The 25,294-nt window shown below is 36.9% G+C and overlaps 1 long non-coding RNA gene across 1 annotated transcript in view; it reads left to right on the top strand.

Annotated features, from left to right (window-relative positions):
• The window catches only part of LOC306653168, a 425,241-nt gene that overhangs the window by 106,840 nt on the left and 293,107 nt on the right, over positions 1-25,294 (top strand). The window lies entirely within an intron of this gene.

A 25,294-nucleotide genomic window follows, 5' to 3' on the forward strand; every position in this document is an offset into this window, starting at 1 on the left:
GAGGCAAGGCCTGTTTGGGCCTGTGTCTCTGGTTTTACTGTCCTTGTGGGAAAAACCTCACCCGGCAGGGAAGACTCACCTGGTGGGGAGGTCTCACTGGTCAGTTTCCCTCCTAGAGGTTCCCCTCAATCTACATCTACCGCCTGGGCTGGGCTGCCTTCCTCTGCAACGTTCCCAGGGACCCAGACCTACCTCCTGGGCCTGGGAGCCTCACCCTTCGCAGACGAGTCTCCTTAGGCTGCCTCTCCTCAGAGAATCTGCCCATAGTCCTGGAACCTTCGCTCCGCCACTCAGCTTATCTCTGTGCGGCTCTTCCACCAAGAAGCCTCCTAGGTCCTTGGACTCTGCTCTGCACCTAATCACCTGGCTATGCGGCCCCTTCTCTGAGCAGCCACCTGGAGCCTCGTACAGTCTCTCCGAGACCCAGAGACTGGTGCTCGCCTCTTCCTCCGGGCAGCTGCCAGGTGTTCCAGTGAGGTCGCTAGGAGTCCAAGCACCTCACTGTGTGCCTCCTCATCCCACCAACTGCCCGTAGCCCTGGGCAGTCACTCCGAGTCCATGTGACCCGCCACGCTTCTCCTCCTCCTCCGGGATGCTCCCTCCAGGTGTTCAGGAGCAGTTGTTCCGAGACCAAGCAACCTGCCGCACTCCTCCTCCAGGCAGTGCCCACCCCCTGTGGTCAGGAGCGGTCATTTTGAGTCCAAGCATCTCACCACTTGCCTCCTCCTCTGAGCAGCCACCCGGAGCTCTGGTGTAGTCACTCCGAGTCCATGCGACCCACCTCGCTCCTCCTCCTCCTCCTCCTCCGGGCAGCTCCCCTGTGCTCAGAAGCAGTCGCTCTGAGTCCAAATAGCTCGCTGCATAGCTCCTCCTCTGGGCACCAGCCCGGAGCCCCAGTGGTTGCTCCGAGTCTAAGCGTTGTGCTGAGTGTCCTCCTCTACGATGCTCCCAGTTGTCCGATTTCACTGCTCCAGCAGGTGGAGGAGTGTCTTGCCGGGCAGCTCTACTTCAGAAAGTTCCCTGCATTCCGGGACTACCGCACCATCGGGGACACCTCCCCAACGGGAGAGACTCACCTGGCGGCTTTGAGTTGGTCCCAAGTCTCTCAATATCTCCTCTTTTGAAACCTGAGTTCTGGAGCAACATGAAATGCGGCCACCCTCTAGTCCACCATCTTGAAACTCCCCCTGCTTTAGATCTTGAAGCCTAACAGAACCCTCCTCTGACAACTCTAGATGGAAGCACCAGAGGCCATGTTTTTGGGTAGCTGAAGGGCTTGTCGTGGTAAAGCCTGGAAAAGAGCCTAGGAGAGGGAGCAATGATCTATTTCCCATTTTCTTAGTCTGTTTTTTTTTATTATCTCTGGAGGCAAAGCTGAGCTTTCCTATAGCAAATATTATGCAGCACCCCTTTACTTCTGTGAGGCAAGCTAATAAATAATAAACCTATGTACACTCAATTTTTAAGCTGAAACAATTGTAATTTAAGCAAAATATGAAGAGAAAATAAGTTATAGCCAATGATATACATTTCAGTACAAATGTACAGGCACAGTTAGACTGGAAGATAAATAAGCAAAGAAGCAAAACAACACACATTTCCAAAATACCCCTAAGGTGATACAGTAATGCCCCATTGAGAACACAGACAGACCATATGACCACTGGGAACTGTAAACCTCATTATTTTCTTAAATGTCTTTATAATTTGATGTTCCTCCTGCTGCTTCCTAGAGTGTGTGAGTCATTTTGGGATCTCAACTGGTGTCAGGAAATTCCATTTTTTATCCTACAAAGTCCAAGGCTGATCAGATTTAACTGACTATACAAAGCTCTAGATTAGTCCCAGGCAAAATTAGCAAGTGAAATTCCCTTTTATTAATTGTTTCTTATTCCAGGCTGTCCAATGAAACCAGGTTGATTTTTCTCCTCTAGTTTAAGTCTTTCCACCTCTACCAGAATTATCTGCCCTCCTGGGTAATGTGTGAAGACTGTGCTGAGTACCTGACTGACTGTCCAGTCTACCTGGATGTCAGAACTGGAAAGGACATTTACTCATTAATTAATGCATTCAATGCACAATGTATTCAGTTTCTGTTGGCAGGTGTTGTGCTATGTGTTGGAGCTGTGAAGACAATGATAGTTTTTTTTTTGTTTTTTTTTTTACCTGAAAGGCATTTATAATCATGGATTTCAGCACAGTCCTTATAAGTGCTTGGAATAGGGAAGCATGAAAGGCTTCTTACAGAAGAAAATGCTTAAGCAGAGTTTTGAGAAAAAAGTAGGATCACAAAATTGAACAAAAATATTGAGTAAGGCTTATGCGAGGCAAAGGAAAGAGCATAGGTCAAGGTACAGGGGTCTGTGGCTGGAGCATAAAGTGTGTACCAAAAGTGGTAGGAAGCAAGGGGCAGTGGGCAGGGGTCAAACAGAAAGGTATCAAGCACTGGGTTGGTGACTAGATTATTTAGGTTAATCCACTCAGTCATCGACACAGACATAGACAGAAGACCAGTTCATTTGACCAAGATAATTAAAAAGCAATTCATGCTGAGATCTTACTATTTATTCATTTGTACCTTACCACTTAAGGGTGTGTGTGTGTGTTTTAAAGAGTAGAAAACAAAACCAAGAAACAGAAATTATATAAGCCATAAAATTCCCACTGGATCTCTCACAGTTTCCTTAAGACTTTAACCTGAATATAGCACTAATGGAGAGAATTCCATGCTCGGTCAGGATGTTCCTGGGTTGTCATTGCAGTGATCCCGCAGCTATGTGCTGTGGAATGCTGACGCTTCAGTGCCTCAGCGCACGGTGTGTGAGCCCAGTCAGCAGCCTCCATCCTGCAGGCTAAAAATAGCCGTAATGATGCTGCTGTTTATTTTGCCTGCAGCATTTCCTCACAGCTGCCGCAGTACCCCCCTCCACATACAGGAGCACCTCGAAGAGCAACAGTGTTTTAGGATCAATCCTTTGAAAACCTGGAACACCTGTATTCCCTTGGGGTTAATTGTAATTCCTGATAGGCATTTGTTGGGTTTTCTGGGCTGCTGTGAGTAGTCAGAACCCAAAGAGTTTTCCTCCTCATTCTTTTGCAAAGGAAATATTTCACATTGTCTCATGTCAGTGCCGATGAAGGTCACTCGGGTCATACTTTGGAAAGTAGGTTTTACGTCGTTCTGGTTAATGTTCTCCACTTATTTAATATTTAAGCCAAAGGCCACACATACAAACTTGAAGAACCACAGGGAAGTAGCACATCTTGCTTTAAAAAAGCAAAAGCATCAGGTATGCCTAAACTATGCAGATCATTCCGATCTGAAATATGAATGTTACAGATAATTGTGTTGTCATCTTTTTAGTAATAAAAAGTGTTTTTTGGGGAAAAGGAATTGGTATAGTCAGGAAAGGGGACATTCACTGAAAGGGCTGGAAATGGGCCGTAGATTGTGTGAGATATATGTGAAAACTGCATTTTTTTGATGATTTAGGATTGTTTCTGTTTCACATGAATTGCAGTTTTTGAATGCTTGTGGGGTAAAATGACTTGATCAATTATTATGATAATGACACACGAGTCAAATTATGAGTTTAATTATAATTACCATCTTTATAGAGAGTTAATTAATCATAAAAGAGTACGTTATGTAATCTTTCCGTTTAATGAAATTCATTATAGAGGCTCCCAAAGGCCTAAATATAGTTTTAAACAAATTAAACTCCTGACTGGGGTTAAGGCTATTAATGCAAATGTGGTCCAGATAGTCACTAAAAAGGACTGAATAAGACATTAGACCCCCAAAGTGTTAAACCTCAGACCCTGATGACATATCCTTTTTCCTCTGGAAAGCAGAACACATAATTTAGTGACTTTCTGAGCAGTCTTGAAATTTAGGGATAAAGTTGAGACTGTATAATTTCACTAGCATAGATGATCCAAATAGCTGTATTCAACACCTGTACTTGTGAAGTGTGACATTTTAAAGCACTGGAGTCATTTACACGAATTGAAGTGGAATCTGTGGAGGATATAAGCTTTGCATCACTAACTATCCAGCCTTCACATTCAGAGTGGTAATAAAGCATAGTAAGGTACATGGTATGATGCAGGTATTGAGGCACAAAATGTATGGAGAACAAGAGAAAGAGATGTTATAGGTCTATGCTGCTGGCATAGACCCTGCTGGTTTAGGAACAGAGGAAATCCTGCATTTTCAGTTCCTAATCAGGATTTCTGCTGTTATGTTAATGTAGCTGAACAGTCTATCCCAGGCCCCAGGATTGAAATGAAATGAGTCATAGATGAAAGAAATAAGGCCAGAGTGGATGAAGGACCATAGTGGGTAGATTCTAGAAAGACTGCAGAAGATTGACAGTTAGATGTGTTGTGAACTTGCACCTGCATGTCAAACCTTCTGTCCCAGGCTTGTCCTGGGCTCTGCTTCCCTGTGTGGGTCTTTTCAGTGTGCATTTCAAGAGAGTACGCTGGTAGGGTGGCTTATATGTGTGGTTGTATTTCTTCATGCATTCTTTTTTATATTTAAAAAAAATAAATGTAAGGTTTGGACTTAACTATTTTGTAGTGACATTACAGATCTTTGGTTACTAAAATTTTCAAAGTGACCTTTATTCTGATTATAAAAATAATTTACTCTAGAAAACAATATCAAGTAAAGAAAACAAATCAAATGATGGTAACAATTAAAACCAACATAGTACTTAGTATGCCAGGTGGTTGTTTCTAACTACTACACATATTCTAGCTTGTTTATTCTATAAGGTTAAAAATAGTTTTAAAAATAGCTTTTAATCTAGCCAACCATTTTTGAGAAGTCACAAAGTAAGTGCTGAACAAATATATTTAGTGGATGTTAGACAGATTAGATAAACATTTTGAGATCATTTTTTATATACTTCCAGACTTTTATTATAAAAACTGGATCATGTTGGGGAAGGAGGAAATGGAGAGTTATTGTTTAGTGGGTAAAGAGTTCATGTTTGGGGTGATGAAATAGTTCTAAACATTGATAGTGTTGATGGTTTTATAACATTATGCATGTGCTTAATGCCACTGATTGAGCAATCAAAATATTTAAATGGTAAATTTCATGTTGTACAAAAAACTTAAGAAGTGCTACTATACTATACCTACTATTTGGAAACTTAGGTTTTCTAAAGAACTTAATGATTTGTAGTCCATTTCCTCAATATATGAACATGATAGATGAGGATCTATAGTAGTGATTCTCCATTTTTTAAAAAAACTTTTTTCATTCCTACAACATACTTGAGGGTTATGCCTTACCCTATAAAAGTCTTTCTTTTAGACAGAGGTTTTCCTATGGTTCGGAGAAAATCGTGCCGTTAAGGCCACATTATTGTGTTAGTAAGAAATGGTACCATCTTAACTAAGAATCACTTATTTATGACATTACTCTTAATATAGACCACATCATTTTGATGATTACCATGTTATAATTTTGGCTTTTTTCTTGAATTTTGGGGAAGACATAAGTTTTTAAATGATAGTCGATACCCTGGAGCTGAGGGCTTATTGTTATTGGATGGTGCTGCATGTGGTGGAATGGTGGGAAAGCACAGAAATCACCAGAGAGATCTTTCAGTGGCTTCAAATGCCAAGGGGCAGTGACTGAGGGAGGAACTGAGGTTGCTCTTCCATGTATTCTGGTGGCATCTCCTGCCTCATATTTGCCTGGTCTACATACTCAGAGTATAAGTAACTGAGTCTCCTCAATTATCACAAATATAGATGTAAGTAGCATAGCGGGGAGACCTTATTCAGAGGAACTTCATCTTAACTAATTTTTCGATAACTATATTTCCAAATAAAGCCATATTCTGCATTACAGGGGGTTGGGACCTTATGTCTTATTTTAGAGACACAATTTAATTCACAGTACCTACTAAATTGGCCCTCAAATACTAAAGTTAGAGATCTGTAGTTATCTCAGTTTAGTAGAAACAATTTAACTTTTATAAGGATGAATTTATAAGAGACATAGAGAATTGTGAGACATAGACAACTAAAGTAAATAGCAAGAGTCATGTGGCTCCTTACAGGTAGGTAAGATGCCCAGAGATAGTTGCGTCCTTCTTTGGTACACATCATGTCAATATCCACTGACTCTGGGAAATGGAGAACCTCTAAATGCACACTCCTCATTACATAGGTTTGTATGTGTGAGCATCCCTGGATGTGTGTCTGAGTGTATGTGTGTGTACATTAAAGCAGACTGTGATTAGCTTTTCATTAAATTTGACACAATGACTCGCAGATGTTAGTTTTCAGTTTCCACTCTATCAGATGTTTGGCAGCGTGATTTAGTGGGAAGCAGGAACTGGGAATAAGGAACCCTGGATTTGATACTTTGCCATGCTACTGATTTGCTGAATGATATAGAAAGAGTGGCTATAAAATTCCTTATACAAACTGGAACATTTTTGAAAATGAGAGAGTGCTCTTAGACATTATGCCACCAGGACAAGAAGAATAAATCACAACTGACCAGGCAAAGCAGGATGTGTAGTTACCTTTGATAGAAGAGAAGCTAATTGACCTCCGTGGACCTCGGTTTACAAAGTAAGGTGACTTTCTTCTCCACAATTATCATTAATCCCAGTAAAATGAATGGATTTGAGAGTATTATTTTAAAATAAGTCAGTCTTAAACAAATATCACATGTTTCTCATATGTATAAGCTACTGGGAGAAAATAAGTTAAAAATGGATGTCATGGAGGTAGAAAGACCAGTATGTTAGATGAAGGGATCCGGGAGGGTAAGGGGAGTTATTGAGAAGGGCAGTTAATTCAATGATATTATATACTTGCATTAATTTATCACAATAAAATCCACCACTATGTATAATTAATATGCAGCAATAAAAAATTAAATAAAAATATTAAAATTCTAAAGAACATTGTGAAAATATTTGCTAATAAGTTTGATAACTCAGGAAAAGTAAAAAAGTTTCTTGAAAGACATAAATTACAAGGTAATTCAAAAATAAATATATAACTTAAAAAGCATTGTATCTGATGAAGAAATAAAATTCAAAATTAAAATTGCTTCCACAAATAAAATTATAGGTATAAATGTTTTTAGAGATGAGTTCTATCTCATAAACATTTATGAAAGATATAATACCAGTTCTACACAAAAATTTCCAGAAAATGAGAGGAATCATTTTCTAATGCATTTTATGAAGCCAGAAGTATAACAAATTCTGGCGCCAAACCCAGACAGCATTGAAAAAAAATTATAGACCAATATCCCTCATGAATATAGACAAAAAAATCCATAACAAAATTTTAGCAAATTGAATCTGACAATATTAAAACATATAACACCTCATGACCCAGTATGTTTTATGCTGGGTAAAGTTGCTTTGAAATGTAAAAGTCAACCAGTGTTATCTCATTGTTTCAAAGGACTTTTTAAAAAAGGTCACAATCTCAATAAAGGCAGGAAAGCATTTGACAAAACTCAACATCCATTCATGATATTTTAAAAAAATGTCAGCAAATAGAAATAAAATGTAAAACACTCAATCTGATAAAAAGTGCTTATGTAAAACCATAGTTAATATTAAATGTAATGGTAAAATAGAAAAAACACTTCTTTCCTAATATCAGGAGGAAGGCAGAAATGTACACTGGCAGTACTGGCCTCTTTTATTTGTAGACGATTGATCATCTATGCAGAAAATCCTAAGGAATCTACAAAATGGCAAATAATTTTTAATAGAACTAATAATAGAGTTAGCAAGTCTGTAGGACACAGTATCAACAAGGAAAGATCAATTATATCTCTATAGCACTAATTGAATAATAAGAAATTGAATTAAGAAGGCGAGAGTTGGGGTTGTGGCTCAGTGGTACAGCATTTGTCTGGCATGCCGGAGGCACTGGCTTCAGCACCACATATAAATAAAATAAAGGTCTATCGACAACTAAAAATTATATTTAAAAAAATGAAAAAAATGACATGTACAGAGATAAATTTCATATGTATATAATCTGTACAATGAAACCTATAAAACATTGCTTGAGAGAATTAAAAGAAAAATAAATAAATTAAAAACTATATCATGTTCACAGTTGGGGAAATATTTTAATTATTTCCATTCTCTCATATGTGATCCATATATCCCATATAATCCAAATTAAAATCTAAGAAGACATGATAGAAGTCATCAAGTTAATTCTAAAAATAATATAAAAGCCAGAATAGCCAAACAAATTTGAAAAGAAGGGAAACAGTGAGTTGTGCTGGGTTGAGCATAATTCAATCATGATGTTGAGTTTCCCTTTCTGTGTTTACTAGCTGTTTGTTTTTCTTCTATGGTAGCGTTCACCATAAGTTTTTATATTTTTTAAACAACTTTTATTTATATGCTGTTTACAAATTTTTTTTATCTAATATTTATTTTACAAGTATATTCTCATAGGTATGAGGATTTTCTTTTAGTTTCTTAAGTGTCTTTTGAAGAGGACAGTTTTAAATTTTGATGAAGCCAAATATATCAATTTTTCTTTGTAAATCTGTTTCTCACATCCTATTAAAATTGCTCTAAAGAAGCAAGTCGTATCTGTAAGAATATATTTGTAAAATAATTATTAGATATAGGATATGTAGCCAGAATATAAATAGAAACATTTTTAAAGTGGATAAAACTATGGACATTTCACCATGAAGATATACAATAGCCAATAAACATGGAAAGAGAAGTTAAAACATCTATAGTCATTAGGGAAATTAAAATAAAAACAGTGCAATATCACCAAATACTCACTAGAATGAATAAATTTAAAAACTTAGTTTGAGTATTTCTTATCTAAAATGCTTGAGACAAGAAGTTTTTCAGATTTTGGATATTTTTCTGACTTCGGAATATCCACATATGTATAATGAATGTCTTGGGGATAGAAATGAAATGTAAATACTAAGTTCACTTATGTTTCACATACCCCTTTTATGTATAACCTGAAGTCATTTTATATAATTTTTTAGTGCACCTGAATTCTGACTGTGGTCTACCACAGGACATGGAATTTTCTACTTGTGTCCTCATGTTGGCACTCAAAAATTTTAGGATTTTGTAGCATTTCAAATTTTGGATTTTCAGATAAGGGGCATTCAATCTGTCAGGCAATAGCCAAGTATTATAAAAACCATGAAGCAATTATAATGCTTACACATTTCGATTGGAATGCAAAATAATACAGCCTGTTTGGAAAGCAATTTGGCATTGTTTTATAACTTTGCACATTCGTTTACATATCATTTACATACAAACCCAATCATCCTATTCTGAGGAATTTATCCAGGAGAAATGAAAACAGTTGTCCACATATGATTTGTTCTTGAATATATAAAACAGTTTCGTTCATATTAGTAAAAACACTGGAAATTATTTAAATGTCCATTGCTTGATGTCTGCCTAACTCTTTATTGAAGTGATCTTTCACTTCCTGTATTTTCTCTTTGATTTTACTCTTTATACTATCCTTTACTTCACAGCTCAGATTAACTATGGACATTTTAAACTCCTTGGACATTTCTTCTATTTTGTTATAGATGGATTCTCTTATTGGGGCATTTTGGTTTGTTTGTGGCATTTTGTTCCCTTGTTTTTTCATGTTGCTTGTGTGTTTTCCCATCTATTTGTATGGATCTGAGGCAATATATATTCTACCCTGTAGGCCTATATCGTCACTGAAGATTTCCAGTATTTCACCTTTAAGAGGGAGACCAATATTAATAGCACCCAGTGCAAACAATATACAGTCTCAAATCTAATAACTCCCACCATGATGCCCACTGCCCTCTCACTATAAATAGCAATGATGAGTTCAATCATTGTCCACAGTAAAAACAGAAAATTTGCCTAAAGAATTTACAATCTCAAATAGTGGACAAAGAAAGAACAGAAACTGTGCAGGACATGGTGATCATGAGGTAGAGAGAAGCCAGAAGCAAAAATCCACTGGAAGAGTGGAAGAGGAACCAACAGAGACTGGTTGTTAGATGGAGAAAAGTAGAAAGGGAATCCAAGAAGACAGACAACTGAGAGGAAAAATAAATATAAAGAGATAAAAAAAATAAAAAATTTAAGAATATACAACAGAGCTGCAAAATACCATGCATATGTTACGTCCTCAACAAACTGATGCATGAAAAATACCTTGCTCCAAATATGGTAGAGAGAGATGTTAGAGCAGAAAAAAATAAAAATAAAGTAAATCTCAATGGAATATTGAACAACTCTCTCTATTGGTGTTCATAAGTTTCTCAGCCCTGTCTCTGACTTCTTACAGATTGCCTGGTGCAGATGGGACCAGGCAGACCCAGTCAGTATCCCACCGTTCTGGGCTTCAGATGTCCTGAGTTTGGCTATGATTGCAGTCCCAAGGTCTCAATTTGGACAGATCTTTGGAATTTGGAGAGAGACCACCAGGGATGAACAATCCTGAGAAACAGTAACTAGATGGTGTCAACTAGCACTCCCAGGAGGAAGACCCCAGGCACAGCCAAGCCCACAGGCACCCTGACACTGAACCTCCGGGTGCTGGCTCTTGTCCTCAGACAGAGGTGGCTGTGCCCAGAGATGGTGCCCAGAGTGGCAGCAAACCTGCTGGTACCCCAACCCCCCAGGTCTTGGCTGGCATCTAAAGATGGAGGTGGCAACGTCCAAACAAACCTGGAGTCTCCCTTGCAGTGGACCTCTGGGTGGTGCTTGGAGCGGTAGTGGTGGGGGTCGGTGGCAGCAGGCAGGAGTCAGCAACTGCAGCAGTCATTGGTGGCATTGGCAGGTGGGGGGTTGGCAGCAGGTGGGGGATCAGTGGTAGTAGTGGCAGTACTGGTGGCTGGCACCGAGAGAAGACCTCCAGGGGAGGGGTGGTAGCGGCATTGGCAGCATGGTCTTGGTAACAGCAGCAGGCAGCAATGTAGACAGCCAAGCGCCTGGGGAAAAGACCTTCGAGTGTCAACTGCAGCGGTGTCGGCAGCAGCGGGCCAGAGGATACCTCCAGGCTGCCGAGCCGAGAGAACACCTCTGACCAGCACCAACAGCAGTGGCATTTGCAGCTGCCTTAATTTCACTCTTAAGTGTGGTATTCAGCAATTTTATTATAATGTGGTCTTGGATGGTTTCTTTTTTCTGTACTTCAGATTTATTAAGATTATTAGATTTGTGGCTATATATTTTTTCTTAAATTCCAAAATTTTTCAGATATTACTTAAATTTTTTTCTCTATTCCTCCGTCCTCTCTACTTCTGTGACACTAATTACAAGTATATTTAAATATTTTATATTACTCAATAAATTACTAATGTTCTACTTATTTTTCCTTTAGTATTTTTTCTTTCTATACATCATTTAGATAATTTTTGTTGTCTTTACATTCATCTTTTCTTCTGAGGTATTTATTCTGCTTTTAATCCTATCTAGTTTTCTTTTCAGGTATTTATGTTTTATCCCTTAAAGTCCAATATGATTTTTATATCATCTGTTTCTTTCTTCATCATGTTCAGGTTTTTTTCTATATTCTCAAACCTATGGAGAGTACTTATAATTGCCATTTAAATCCACTAAAATGCTAAATCTATGATCTATTATTTCTTTATCCAATTTCATTTACTGATATTTTCTCTTAGCTATGAGTTCTCTGTTCTTCTTTTTCTACATATTTTTATTGATGTGATGGTCACTGGAAGTTGTTCTTGGTTGCTACATTCAGTTGTTTTGAAATTGGGGCTTTACTCTGCATTCGTAATTTTTAAAATCAATTGGGTCATTTGAAACTTTATTTTAAACTTTGTTAGGGTGAGTACAGAACAACCCTTAATATAGGGATAGTTTAGCCTCACTGTGAAGGAGTTGTCTTTCTCAGAATTTTATCCAAAGTTGTTTGTATTTCAAAATATTTCCACTCTTTCTGGTAAGAATATGAACAGTTTTGAGCCCTTTGTCTACTCTGCTTATCACTTTTCAGTGTTTATTTTGCTGGTTTTGAATAGTTTCCTCTTACACGGGCAGATGAGTATTCATTCAAAGACTCCAGAGCTCTTACTGGTGTTCTGGATGACAAATTATGCTTGCTATTTCTTCCTCCAGTTCCAATCTCTCTTTCTTCAAATTTGTGGCACCTTTCCTTCATTGTGGTTGGGACTGTTACTTCAGGCAGCAGACTGGTATACCACTGCTTTTCCCATTTTTTTTTTCAGAGTTTATGTACTACCTGTTGTTCAGTTTTGTAACTATAAATTCAATTATTTTTCCAACATCATAACTGGAATAAGAAGTTAAAGATTGTTTTTACTTAGTTATAAATACTATGATGGGAATTATCTTTATTGTGTGTTTACTCTTGTTTGTAGACAGTTAATAGTTTCATAATTGCTCTTCCTTGTTGAAAACACTAACAAATGCAGTGTCTAAATGTGACCTGCTTGTTCTTTAGGGTCTACCCTCATCAATATGTTGTACGTGTCTGGACTTTACTAGTGCAATAACCAATGAATTTGAACAGCAATAGTATTTATTCATAATGTTTTACACATTTTGGATAAAGCAAACCTGAAGGTGAAATTTCTTTTTCTTTATGAATTCAAAACTTTTGTCTTACCATTTTGTTCATTTTTTTTTCATACTTAAGAACATCACTTCTGCCCTTTGAAGGGGAAGAAGGCAGAGGTGATTATTGAGTATAAATTTCTACTATCTTTCGAAAAGAGAACATAAACTAAGGAGAAATCTACTTCCACTTATCATTGTAAAATTTGGAAGGCAATGGAAAAGATATATTTTCAAACAGGCACATTCTGATTTCTTACCTTGGAAAAAACACAGAAATCATCATGAGTCACATAAAGGAAGTAAAGAGTACTGGCATGACTGGCCATGGCAAGAAAATTTATCAAATCCTCTGAAATAATCATTTCTTTTTTAGGTAGTAAGTCAAGCTTTCTGTCCTTGGGCACTTTATACTAAGTGGAAATAGGTAATATAAAATATAGCTCTTTCTTCTGTAATATACCTTCATACTTCTCTTTATTAGCCTAACCAATCTCTGTCTCTCTGTCCTTTTGCTTAGTAGCCATCTCATTATTTTCCAGCCTTGGACATTCTTTTCCTTCTGCTCTGTGACAGAGTTGTACACCTTACTTTTCTCCTCTGGGCACCTTTCTAGAACACTCCTCTTAATTCTAGTTCCCTTGGTGTAAGGTCTCTTTTGAACAATACTCATTAAACACACATATGTAATAGAAACAACCCAAGGAATCATGGCCCGCTACCCACATAGACATGGAATCTAAAACAATGTGTTTGTGGTAGGCAGTATTTCTTTGATAAGATAAATAATAATGAAGAGAATATAAATTTTGCTTTGTGTCCTTAGTATTAAAAAACTCTGAATTACTTAGCCTGGCTTTCATGCTTCTCCAAAATACAGTTTTCCTTCTTTCTAGACTTCTCTTTAACTGCCTCCTCACCTATAACAATACTGTAGTTAAATTTTCCTTTGTACTTTCTCAAATTTGGGTCTTTGCTTCTTCCTTTGAGGACTATTTTCCCATTTACTTCTGTCAGTGAAGAGAGCAACTCTAATACAATCTTGCTCTTAAAGTCTTCCCTTTCCCATTACTCAAAATTTCTCAAAACTATGGGTAGTAGATTCTCAATTAAAACTGAGGTATCTTTCTATATCCTGATTTGGAATCTTTCTAAGCCTCAGAAATTATTTTCATTTAAAACACAGTTTTAAATACTTTTCAGTTTTCAGTTTTCAATACTTTTCAGTAATTTTTACTTTATCTATTGAAGATTATTTTCTTCCTCAGAGAAAAAGGGAACCAAATAAGAATCTTTTAAATTTTGTTGTTGTTTTAAGCCGAAGTCTGGACTTATAAATTTTAATTTCCACCATGAATTCTTAAAGCACTATTTTTTTCTGATTAAAGTTTTATTTATATATTCTATTTTTTATTACTGAAAGATAAAATTGTAGGAAGACAGAGAAGAAACTTTACCAGATACTTATTTTTTGCAGAATTATCAGCTGTGTGGAAAGTTTGGTCTGATAGTTTTGTGCTCTTTTCTAATTTCACTTTGTCTCAACTTAAAAATTTATATATTTCTCTCTACAACAAATATTTATTGATCAACATCTCATGAAATAAGAGAAATAATGTATATTTAAATTTTTTTTGTGTATACATTAACCCTGTAGTCTACTTGAAGCATTCATCTGTCCTTAAAAGACGAAAATGATGTGGGAATGAAGAGAATAAAAAGCTCAGTTTTAAGGTTTTTGAATCATGGTAACTGGTGGAAATTTAAACATGAGAATGCTGGAGTAAGGCTCTCTCTCTCTCTCTCTCTCTCACACACACACACACACACACACACACACACACACACACACAGAAAGGGGGAGAGAGAGAGAGAGAGAGAGAGAGAGAGAAAGAAGAGGTGGGGAGGGCGAGAATTAGTTTTCTAAGTTCCTTTCTCTTATCCTTTAGTGTCGGGAAGAAAATGTAGAGTAGGAACTAGCTTAATATGGCAGAAGTTCACAGGAACCTGTGTAGGCACCCAGAGTTGGGAAAAGCCAGTGAACACTAGGGGATTGTGACCAAAGCCAGAGGGACTGGGTTATCAGGTTTACCAACTCGTGAACTTAGTCCTGAAGACTAGCAGTCCAAACAGCAATTCATGAGGCAAGAACCCTAACCCTTGTCACCCATGGAGCCAGAATACATTCCTCTGTCTCTTTACCTGTAGATCCCATAAACCATACTTACTCCCAATGAGCTATTACCCTGACATCATCTTAAAAATGTCCGAGAAAGGGCTGGGGGTGTAGCCCAGTGTTAGAGCACTTTGTCTAACGTGCATAAGCCCCTGAGTTTGATAACCAGCACTTGGTGGTGGGGGAAAGCCAGGAGATGTGGATGTGGATAGAAATGGGAAACTAAGGAGTTTTTAAAAAAATTTCATTTATTCTAATTAATTCTATATGAAAGTAGAATCCATTTATGCACTTTTATATATCATACATAAAAGAAGTATAATTTCTCATTTTTCTGATTATACATATTTGGGATCACATCAGTCATGCAGTCATATATGTACATGAGGTAATAATGTCTGCTTCACTCTACTATCCTTCCTACCCACATACCCCTTCCCTTCAGTCCTCTTTTCCTCAAATAACTCTATTCTTCCCTATCCAGCCCCTGCCCCTGCCTATTGTGAATTAACATCTGCAGATAAGAGAAAAAAACAAAACTAAACAGTTTTAACTAAAAATTTTTAATATCATCTAAGGGGGATATATCAGCATCACATTAGATTGAGTTATCAATTGAATTTTTTTTTTCTTCCCCAGTCTATCTAACAGTTAGAAATCTTGAGGAAAAGAAAGAGCAAGATTAAGGAGCTGGATTTTTTTCTATAATGAAGAAAAGTACGTATATTCCTGTGACTCTGTCACACTTAGTGTGATGGCTGCTTGCACAAGGATGATGACTGTGAAGAAGAGTACCTGAGACACTCATAAATTTTGATTCTTGAAACCTCAATTTCAGTTTTACTTTCTCTGTCAAGTTTCCTGCCTTTCCTACTTTACCCTATAAATGGACATTTTTCTTTTCACTTCTGAAACTTAATGGGGTAGGTGGGGAAAGGATTACTGCAATTTTATGGATACTGCCTAAAACTGAATATTAGACATCATGTTCTTAGAGACCTTTGGTTGTTTGGTCACGAGGGCTTCTTTACTGGTACCATCTCCTCAGACTCCATTCTGCTGACATTTCTAGGAACTCTGTCTTACAGTTTCCTTCCTAGATGAGCCTCTGATGGCTACCTCTGATGAATACTAAACAGGACCCATTACTGAGCTTTCTTAAACTTTATCTACTCCTGAGGTGAATGTCAGGGATAGCCTGAAAGAAAGAAACAAGCTGTTGCAGTAATTTGAAAGCATTTTCCCACTAATGTTACATAAAGTAGAGAAAGATAATACCTATCTAGCAGAATGGTTAGGATAAAAGGTTACGTGAGTCCCTGTAGCTTGAGGAGGAGGATGGAAATGAAAACGTGCTACTGCCTCTTCCATGTTAGTGAACTCCGTATTCTGTGCTTGTAGAATCAGGAGCAGCTCAGATGTATCTTATAGGTTGTATTATTTGGTAGAGATGCTTTTGTAACTATCAGAACCCCAGCAGTAACCATGTGGACTTGTGGTCTTGAGGTCAAATAAATAAATTTGTGGGTGGCTAATTTTCATTCCTTACTCTAAGGACCTTCACCCACTTAGCCATCAAGACAGGACTGTGGCAGCAACACAGCTCTACTCTGATGCTTACAAGACAAAACATTGTTGCTATAAAAGCTACTTAACTATTTATAATACCCACGAAACATTCTGCTTTTTATTACTTTCTGAATTTGCTTATCTATTTCTTTTGCCTAGAATGTCCTTCTTGTATATAAGACACCTGAATTTTTGCTCAGCTCAGCTTAGTTCAAGTGCTGCCTACTCTTTTCTGACTCTACACTTCTCGTCTTATCTGCTGCACTCCATATTGAGCCATTTCTCCTATAATCTGTGTGTGTCTTATAAGTATTACCATTATAGAATTCTCTACTTTATGCTATAATTGCCTGTTTTGTATTCTGGCTAAATTTTAAACTCTGTAAAGGCAGACTTTTCATTTTTGAATCACCTGCATTTCTCATAATGCTTGACACTTATTGGGCATTCAAAAATTGTGGAGTCAATAAAGGAAATAAATATGCAGTTGTGACTGGAATTCCTGCAGTGTATTTGACCATGATAGGTTAAGTACATAAGTTTTTATTAACAAAGCCCTAGATAGTCTTGTCTTTTCCTTCCTACTACCCCTTCCTTCTTATCTTTCTGATTTCTTCCTGCTACTCTCTACCTGGCTTGCTCTACACAACCACACTGTCATCTCTGCTATACCTCAAATATACCATGCATGCTCCTGCTGTAAGTCCTTTGCAGTGACCACTCTCTCTAGGAGGAAGGTACTTTTACTGGCCATCTGGATGGGTTGTTACTCGTCCACTTCAGGTCCCTGGTCAAATGTCACCTTCTCAATGATTATAATCCTCTTCCTGTCCATGCACTACTGAACTCCTTATTTTGTTCTAGTTTCTTCTTTTTTCCATAGTACTGATCGCCTTCTAATATTTGGTCATACTTCTGTCTATTGAATGTTGTCTCTTTCTTGTCTTGCTAGAATGTAATCTCCATGAGGACTGGCATCCTTGTCTGCTTTCTTTTCTGATATTCTTTACTGATGTATCCTTCAATGGCACAGAACAATGCTTAGTGCATTGGTGATACTCAATATTTGATAAATAACAGATGTATTAACATTCAAATATGCTTTTTCAATAATTCCCTATTAAGTCATTATCTTGTATTAGTAGAATAATATAAATGATTTCACTTATGTTCCCAATCAATATCTAGGAGAGAGGAAAAGAAATAATGGCAGTAAATTTTAATGAAATGAGAAATGGGAAGATTTGAACAGCATTATGTGTTGGAAGTGAGTCAATCAAGGAGTGATCAATTCCTCACTTGTGAAGATCCATGAGTGACCCTTTAATAGTTGTAAAATATGGCAATGGGGAAGCAGAACAGAAGTAGTATTAACAGCAGTAGTTGAAGCATTTGTAAATAAATCTAGGTTACCTACAACTTTGCTTGGAGTAACCCCTACCTACAATGGTTGCTTTCACCATGATTTTTATCTGTATAGATTGACTGCACTGTAGGTTTAGGCATAGTGGGCAGAGACCAAGGATGGTTATTCCTACTATTGACAGCACAAAATATTTATCAGCTTGATAAATGCTATGGTTTGGATATGATGAGTCTACCCAAACCTCTTTAATTAAAGCAGGAGGAGTGACTGGATTGTGAGGCTGTAACCTAATAGTTCATCCTAGTTTGAATGGACTGAGTGGTAACTATAGGCAGATGAGGCACGACTGGGAGAGGGTTGTCACTGGAGTGTGCCATAAGGGCTCATCGTCCCTGTGGTCCCTTCTCCTCTTCCTCTCTTTGCTTCCTGTCTGCCATGAATGAAGCAGCTGTCCACTAGCACATTTTTCCACCATGATATTCTTCCTCACCTGGGGCCCAGAGCAATGGAGTTGGCCCTCAATTGACTGAACCCCTGAAACCATGATCCAAAATAAACTTTCCCTCTTATAAGCTGTTCTTATCAGGAATTTTGGCCACAGCAAGAAAATCTGACTACAATAATGAACTTATAAAGAATTTAAAAAAATTTATCCCAGAGCAAATGGACTCCACATAGTAAAGAGAATCATAGTCAATGTGCATATACGACTTGTTGTTTTGGGCCCAAGTTTATTTAATTAAGACAAAGTTGATGTAATATACTTAATTTATAATATGTAGCATTCATTGTATGAAAGAGAAGAATGACCAAAACCTATTAATTAGAAGTGTACATGTATATGTAAATTGTCCACCATTATATTTACATGGAAACTTAATGCTAATTCTATTTATCAACATTTCTCTTGTTTTTAAGGTCTTTTTTTGATCATCCTTTACCTTTGTAAGAATTCAGCAAAGATTTATTATTTCCTTGTTGCCTATAGGATTTTAAGCATATGCCACAGAAAACCATATTTGAGATACGAAATTGACTACTATTCCTATGTAAGATAAATGGAAGGAAAATCTATCAAAACGTATTTCAATAAGCTGCACCATGAGTTGATCTATGATGTTTTGACTTCCAAAAGAAAATTATATCTTTATCCCACAGGTTTGAGAACTAAATTAATACAGTAGATTTCAAATGCATGATACAGTGCATCTACCTTGGATTAACTTTGCTAATATGTCTTATTCAAGAGTAAACACCAGTAATGCTACATGTTTTTCATCACCATTGCAGAGGTAAAGATTAATGTAGTCACATTAAAGAAGAAAGCATTGTATCTTGGAATGCTGAAAGTTCTTATTTATTTTCTATCTTGTTAATAAAAAGAAGCATTTTGGAGAAATTTATCTTTATGCTTCAGGCCATAAGCTGATGACATAATAAAGACATGAAGAAACATTTTCCTCTGAGGTGCAGTGCTAAACATTTGGACAGGTACATCAAATATATTTTCTTTTCTCTCTTCTTAAATATTGATTGTAGAGACCACATTTGTAAAGTGCATGTGGAATTAGTTGGAAAATAAATCTAAGACATAGTTTCTCATTCCAAGGAAGGGCTAAACAAGAATTTGAGTTTTTTATTCACAGAGTTTATATGCATGTTAGATAGTGGGTGTTATGCTGTCTATAATTTGCTTTACACTCCTTTAGCATAAACACTGTGATGTAAATGTGTGTTAGTTACCTTTAATTTCTACCTGACGGGTAGTAAGTTGTTCTAATCCAGTATTCACACTCCAGGGGTGGTCAACTAGCATTTAATTAGCAAGATCATACTCTACAATCACTATTGTAAGTGCTTTAGCTTTATCCCTAGCACCAAAGATTAGCTAATTAGCATGTTAGCAATAGGCTTTCATTGGCAGAAATAATGACTTCTCAATTAGCATAATGGATGATACAAATGAATCATGGGGTGAAAGTTGTGGTTTAAAAATATAAGATTGGCCAAAATATTTGATACATTCTTTTTCCTCACCTAAACCAAATGCAGAATTATAGAAACACTTTTGCCCTTCATCTTTCAGAATGGCACCATAGGTTTGCTTCTGAAATGGTGTGGTATGCTATCACAATTTTGGAGGATTCTGATTCCTGAGATTCACTATCAGATTAACTGAAATCTGCCTCTACATTAGTTTGATGCAGTCCTTTCATCTAAGAGAAGGTTTTAGGCAATGTATGCTTAAAACATTTTAAAATTCAGGGAGCTTAGACTTTACTAAAGTTTACAGACTAGGTTTTAAGATTATTTTATGTCCGTTCATTAATACTTGTGTGTATATGTTTGGACATATTTGCTTTAGTGTATCTGTATTTATGAATGTGTTTGTTTCTCTACGATCTGGTTGTGAACATAAAGGGTGCCTGTCAGGGTTCTCTAGAGGAACAGAATCAACAGAAAGTATGACTATAAAAAGGGGATTTATTAGATTGGCTTACATGACCAGAAGCTGGATAGTCCACAATGGTCATGTGCAGACTGGAGAGCTGGAGAAAACAGTAGCTGTGCAGTCCAAGAGACTGAAGCCCTAGAACAAGAGGGATCAATGATGCTACCCCAGTTCAAGATGGAAGGTTTCTGGAAACTCCCTGGAGAATCACTGGCAGAGTCCTCTTTGGAAGAGTGAAGAAGCAAGAGTCTGATATCCTCAGGTGATTCCAGCAGCAATCAAGAACCCATTCAAGAAGAATCGAGTTAGCATCTACTGCTGCTTCCTTGTTCTTCCAACTTTTATTCCAACCAAGCCACCATCCTGTTGGATGGTACTGCCCATGCTTAAGAAGGGTCTCCATTTTAGTTTGCCATCCCACATGCCAATCATTCCTAGATATACCCTCACTGACACACCCAGAAACCTCTTAATCTTTGGCATCTCTTAATCCAGTCAAGTTGACAATTCAAATTAATTATTACAATGCCTGAGTTATCCATCCTGCTGTTTACATATTTACTTGTTACTAAGATCTGAATGTTTATGCCCCCCTCCCAATGGATATGTTAAAAATTTAACCTATCTTTCCAAGATATGGAATTTAGGAGGAGAGAACATTTAGTAGATGATTAGTTCATGATGGCAGAGCCCTTTTCAATATAATTAGTGTCCATATAAAATTGTCCAAAGGTAGCCTATTGTACTTTGGCCTTATCAGAACACATCAGCAAGGCACCATCTATGAAGTAGGAAGGAAAGCAGCCAATAGCAGACATCAAATCTCCTGGTTTCTTGATCTTGGACTTTTCAGTCTCCAGAACTGTAAGAAATATATTTCTGTTATTTATGAACTACTCAACCATGGTATTTTATTAAAGCACAAATAGACTGCTCACTAATTTATTCTTTTCATGACTACTTCAAAAAGTAATTATTGGATTCTATTATGTACTAAGCATTATTCATTTTGCTGGGAATATAAAAAATGCTAAAAATGAAGTCCTCATAAGGAGTTCATGTTTAGTGGTAAATTTGTAATACTCAGATAAATGGACAAATGTAGAGTTTTAAATATGAAACATGCATGGACTTGTGGGAAAAGTAGCAGTTGATTTGATCATACTGTACAAGTTGGATTTGTTTTGTTGAGGAAATGATAGTGTGGGTAGGAAAAAAAAACATGAAGCAAGAACTGGAGATGAGAGACAGCATGGTCTTCACGGGGCAACCTTTGTGAAGTGAGGTCATCAAAAATGACTAGGACCTACTCATGGAGGCCTGTGTGCTGTCCATATTATAAAGCCTGGGCATTACCTTTGAACTCTGGAGCATTTGAAGGATTTTAATCAATTAGGTCACATGTTAAATTCACATTTTATTTAAATATTTGTCAGCCAAATGAAGGAAGGGCTATAGGGGGCCACTGATTAAGAAACTGCTTCAATGACTGAGGTAAGACTTATTGTAGGAATTAATCATAGCAGGTTAATTTGCTAAATATTTAAGAGATGAAATTTGGAATTTGGTGGATAGTAAAGGAATGAGAAGAGATAATGAAGGTATCTAGCAAGTAGTAACTAAAACCATGAGATAACCAAATTATCTTAGGAAAGATATTGAATAATATGAACAGTGGGTAAAAGAATAATAATCAATGACCCCTACCTTTAGGGTAGGACAGAGGCACAAGAAAAAAGGAGAAAGTATAATAGAGAGTGACCAGGATATCTTGGTGCCCTCACAGCTTAACTGGTCTTCACACAGTTTCTTCCTGAAGTTAGGTCTCTGGCTTCCCTTTCTTAGAGCTTTTACCTTAGAAAACTTCCGGTTATAAATTATTTCTCTGCCCCTTTGAGATGTAAATCCTCTATACATCCAGCAATGTATTTCTTAGGAACTTGGGCATCATCCTGTTGAAATGGAATAATCTAAAGAGATAGTCTCCCTGTTATTCCTTCTCTGTGGGGCAGGAACCTAACTTCTATAATCACTAATGGGTAAACACAAATGGCCTGATCACAGCGATTTATCTCACCCTTCCCAACATAGTCTAGAACTTTTATATTAATGCACACCAATTATTCCTGCCTTTTGTTGTAGCAGAGTTGAGTTCAATCTCTTTTTTCTATTGAAATAATCTTTAAAACAGTCTTGCTTGTATTGGAACAAACCCCCAAATATATTTATTTCTTTGTTATGAGCAATTTGATTGAAAGGAAATTAAATCTTTAAAACAGGCCCTAAGTCAAGTTCTTATAATCTTCCTTGTTTCTATCACTTTCAGTGAAATGAGAGGTTTTCTACAAAGTTGTTTTATCTACTTGACAGTGTCATCAGATAGATAAAAGGGAATTAATCACCACCAGACTGGCTTTGCAAAAGACACCTGAGGAAGTCCTACATCCAGAAGCAAAAAAAAAAAAAAGTGGCTATCATCATGAAAACACATGAAAGTATAAAATCTATAGGAAAAGCAGACACACAACCAGAAATAGAAAAGACTCAAACCTTATCAATACAGGAACTACCATTCCACAAAGATGAACACAAAGAGGAAATTTAGAACAAATAATAGTCAAAACAAATAGAAGGCACCTACACCCTTCCTCATCCTCTTGTTCACAACTAGAAACACTGCAAACAGTATTCAAACTCATTCTGTTCATTACAATAATGTTAAAGTCTTTATAGGGGCTATCTGGTTCAGGGCTGCATTTTCTCTGTATTGGATGCTACTGGTATTGATCTCCCTTTCAAAGGAGAGGTAATGGAAAACCGCTGGGTCATAATAAGCCTGCAAGGGGGGGAACTTCAGTATCTCTGATCTTCACAGCTACAGGGGAATATATAGAAACTATATGAAAAAACAGGGAAAGAAAGTGTCCCTAACAAACCAAGATGCTATTGTGATAGGATCCAATGACAGTATGGCAGTAGAAATGACAGAAAAAGAGTTTAGAATCTGCATACTTAAAACGATCTGTGAAGCAAAAGATGAGATAAGAGAGCAAAAGCAGGCAATGCATGACCATTCCAATAAACAGTTAAAAGAGCAAATACAGGAAGCAAAAGAACACTTCAATAAAGAGATAGAGATTCTGAAAAAAAAACAAACAAATACTTGAAATGAAAGAAACAATAAACCAAATTAAAAACTCAATAGAACGCGTCACCAACAGAATAGATCTCATGGAAGACAGAATCTCAGACAATGGAGATAAAATATTTAATCTTGAAAATAAAGTTAAACAAACTGAGAAGATGTTAAGAAGTCATGAACAGAACCTCCAAGAATTATGGGATATCATGAAAAGACCAAATTTAAGAATTATTGGGATTGAGGAAGGCACAGAGATACAAACCAAAGGCATGAACAATGTGTTCAATGAAATAATATCAGAAAATTTCCCAAACCCAAAAAATGAAATGGAAAATCAAATACAAGAGGCTTACAGAACACCAGGTGCACAAAATTACAATAGATCTACACCAAGACACATTATAATGAAAATACCTCACATACAAAATAAAGATAGGATTTTAAATTCTGTGAAAGAAAAGCATCAGATTACATATAAGGGGAAACCAATATGGATATCAGCAAATTTCTCAGCCCAGACTCTAAAAGCAAGAAGGACCTGAACAATATATTTCAAGTTCTGAAAAAACATGGATGCCAACCAAGAATCCTATCCCCAGTAAAACTAACCTTCATATTTGACAATGAAGTAAAATCTTTCTACGATAAACAAAAGTTAAAAAAATTTACAAGTAGAAAGCCTGGCCTATAGAACATTCTCAGCAAAATATTTTGTGAGGAGGAAGTGAAAAGCATTAACATTGTAAAGGCCATCTATGGTAAACCCATGGCCAATATCATTCTAAATGGTGAAAAACTGAAAGCATTACCCCTAAAAACTGGAACAAGGCAGGGATGCCCTCTTTCACCACTTCTATTCAATATAGTTCTTGAGACTCTAGGCAGAGCAATTAGAAAAACCAAAGAAATTAGAGGGATACGAATTGGAAAAGAGGAACTCAAACTATCCCTGTTCGCTGATGACATGATTATATATTTAGAGGAACCTGGAAATTCCACCAGAAAACTCTTAGAACTCATAAGTGAATTCAGTAAAGTAGCAGGTTACAAGATCAATGCTCATAAATCCAATGCATTTTTATACATAAGTGATGAATCTTCAGAAAGAGAAATTAGGAAAACTACCCCATTCACAATAGCATCGAAAAAAATAAAATACTTGGGAATCAATCTCACAAAAGAGGTGAAAGACCTCTACAATGAGAACTAGAGAACACTAAAGAAAGAAATTAAAGAAAACCTTAGAAGATGGAAAGATCTCCCATGTTCATGGATAGGAAGAATTAATATTGTCAAAATGGCCATACTACCAAAAGTGCTATACAGATTCAATGCAATTCCAATTAAAATCCCAATGATGTACCTTACAGAAATAGAGCAAGCAATTATGAAATTCATCTGGAAGAATAAGAAACCCAGAATAGCTAAAGCAATCCTCAGTAGAAAGAGTGAAGCAGGGGTATCGCAATACCAGATCTTCAACTCTATTACAAAGCAATAGTAACCAAAACGGCATGGTATTGGGACCAAAATAGACAGGTAGATCAATGGTACAGAATAGAGGACATGGACACAAACCCAAATAAATACAATTTTCTCATACTAGACAAAGGTGCCAAAAATATGCAATGGAGAAAAGATAGCCTCTTCAACAAATGGTGCTGGGAAAACTGGACATCCATATGCAACAGAATGAAACTAAACCCCTATCTCTCACCCTGCACAAAACTCAACTCAAAATGGATCAAGGACCTCGGAATTAGACCAGAGACCCTGCATCTTATAGAAGAAAAAGTAGGTCCAAACCTTCAACTTGTTGGCTTAGGATCAGACTTCCTTAACAGGACTCCCATAGCACAAGAAATAAAAGCTAGAATCAACCACTGGGATAGATTCAAACTAAATAGCTTTCTCTCAGCAAAGGAAACTATCAGTAATGTGAAGAGAGAGCCTGCAGAGTGGGAGAATATCTTTGCCACTCATACTTCAG

This window comes from Sciurus vulgaris, assembly GCF_902686455.1.
Source record: "Sciurus vulgaris genome assembly, chromosome: 2".
Classification (NCBI taxonomy): Eukaryota; Metazoa; Chordata; class Mammalia; order Rodentia; family Sciuridae; genus Sciurus; species Sciurus vulgaris.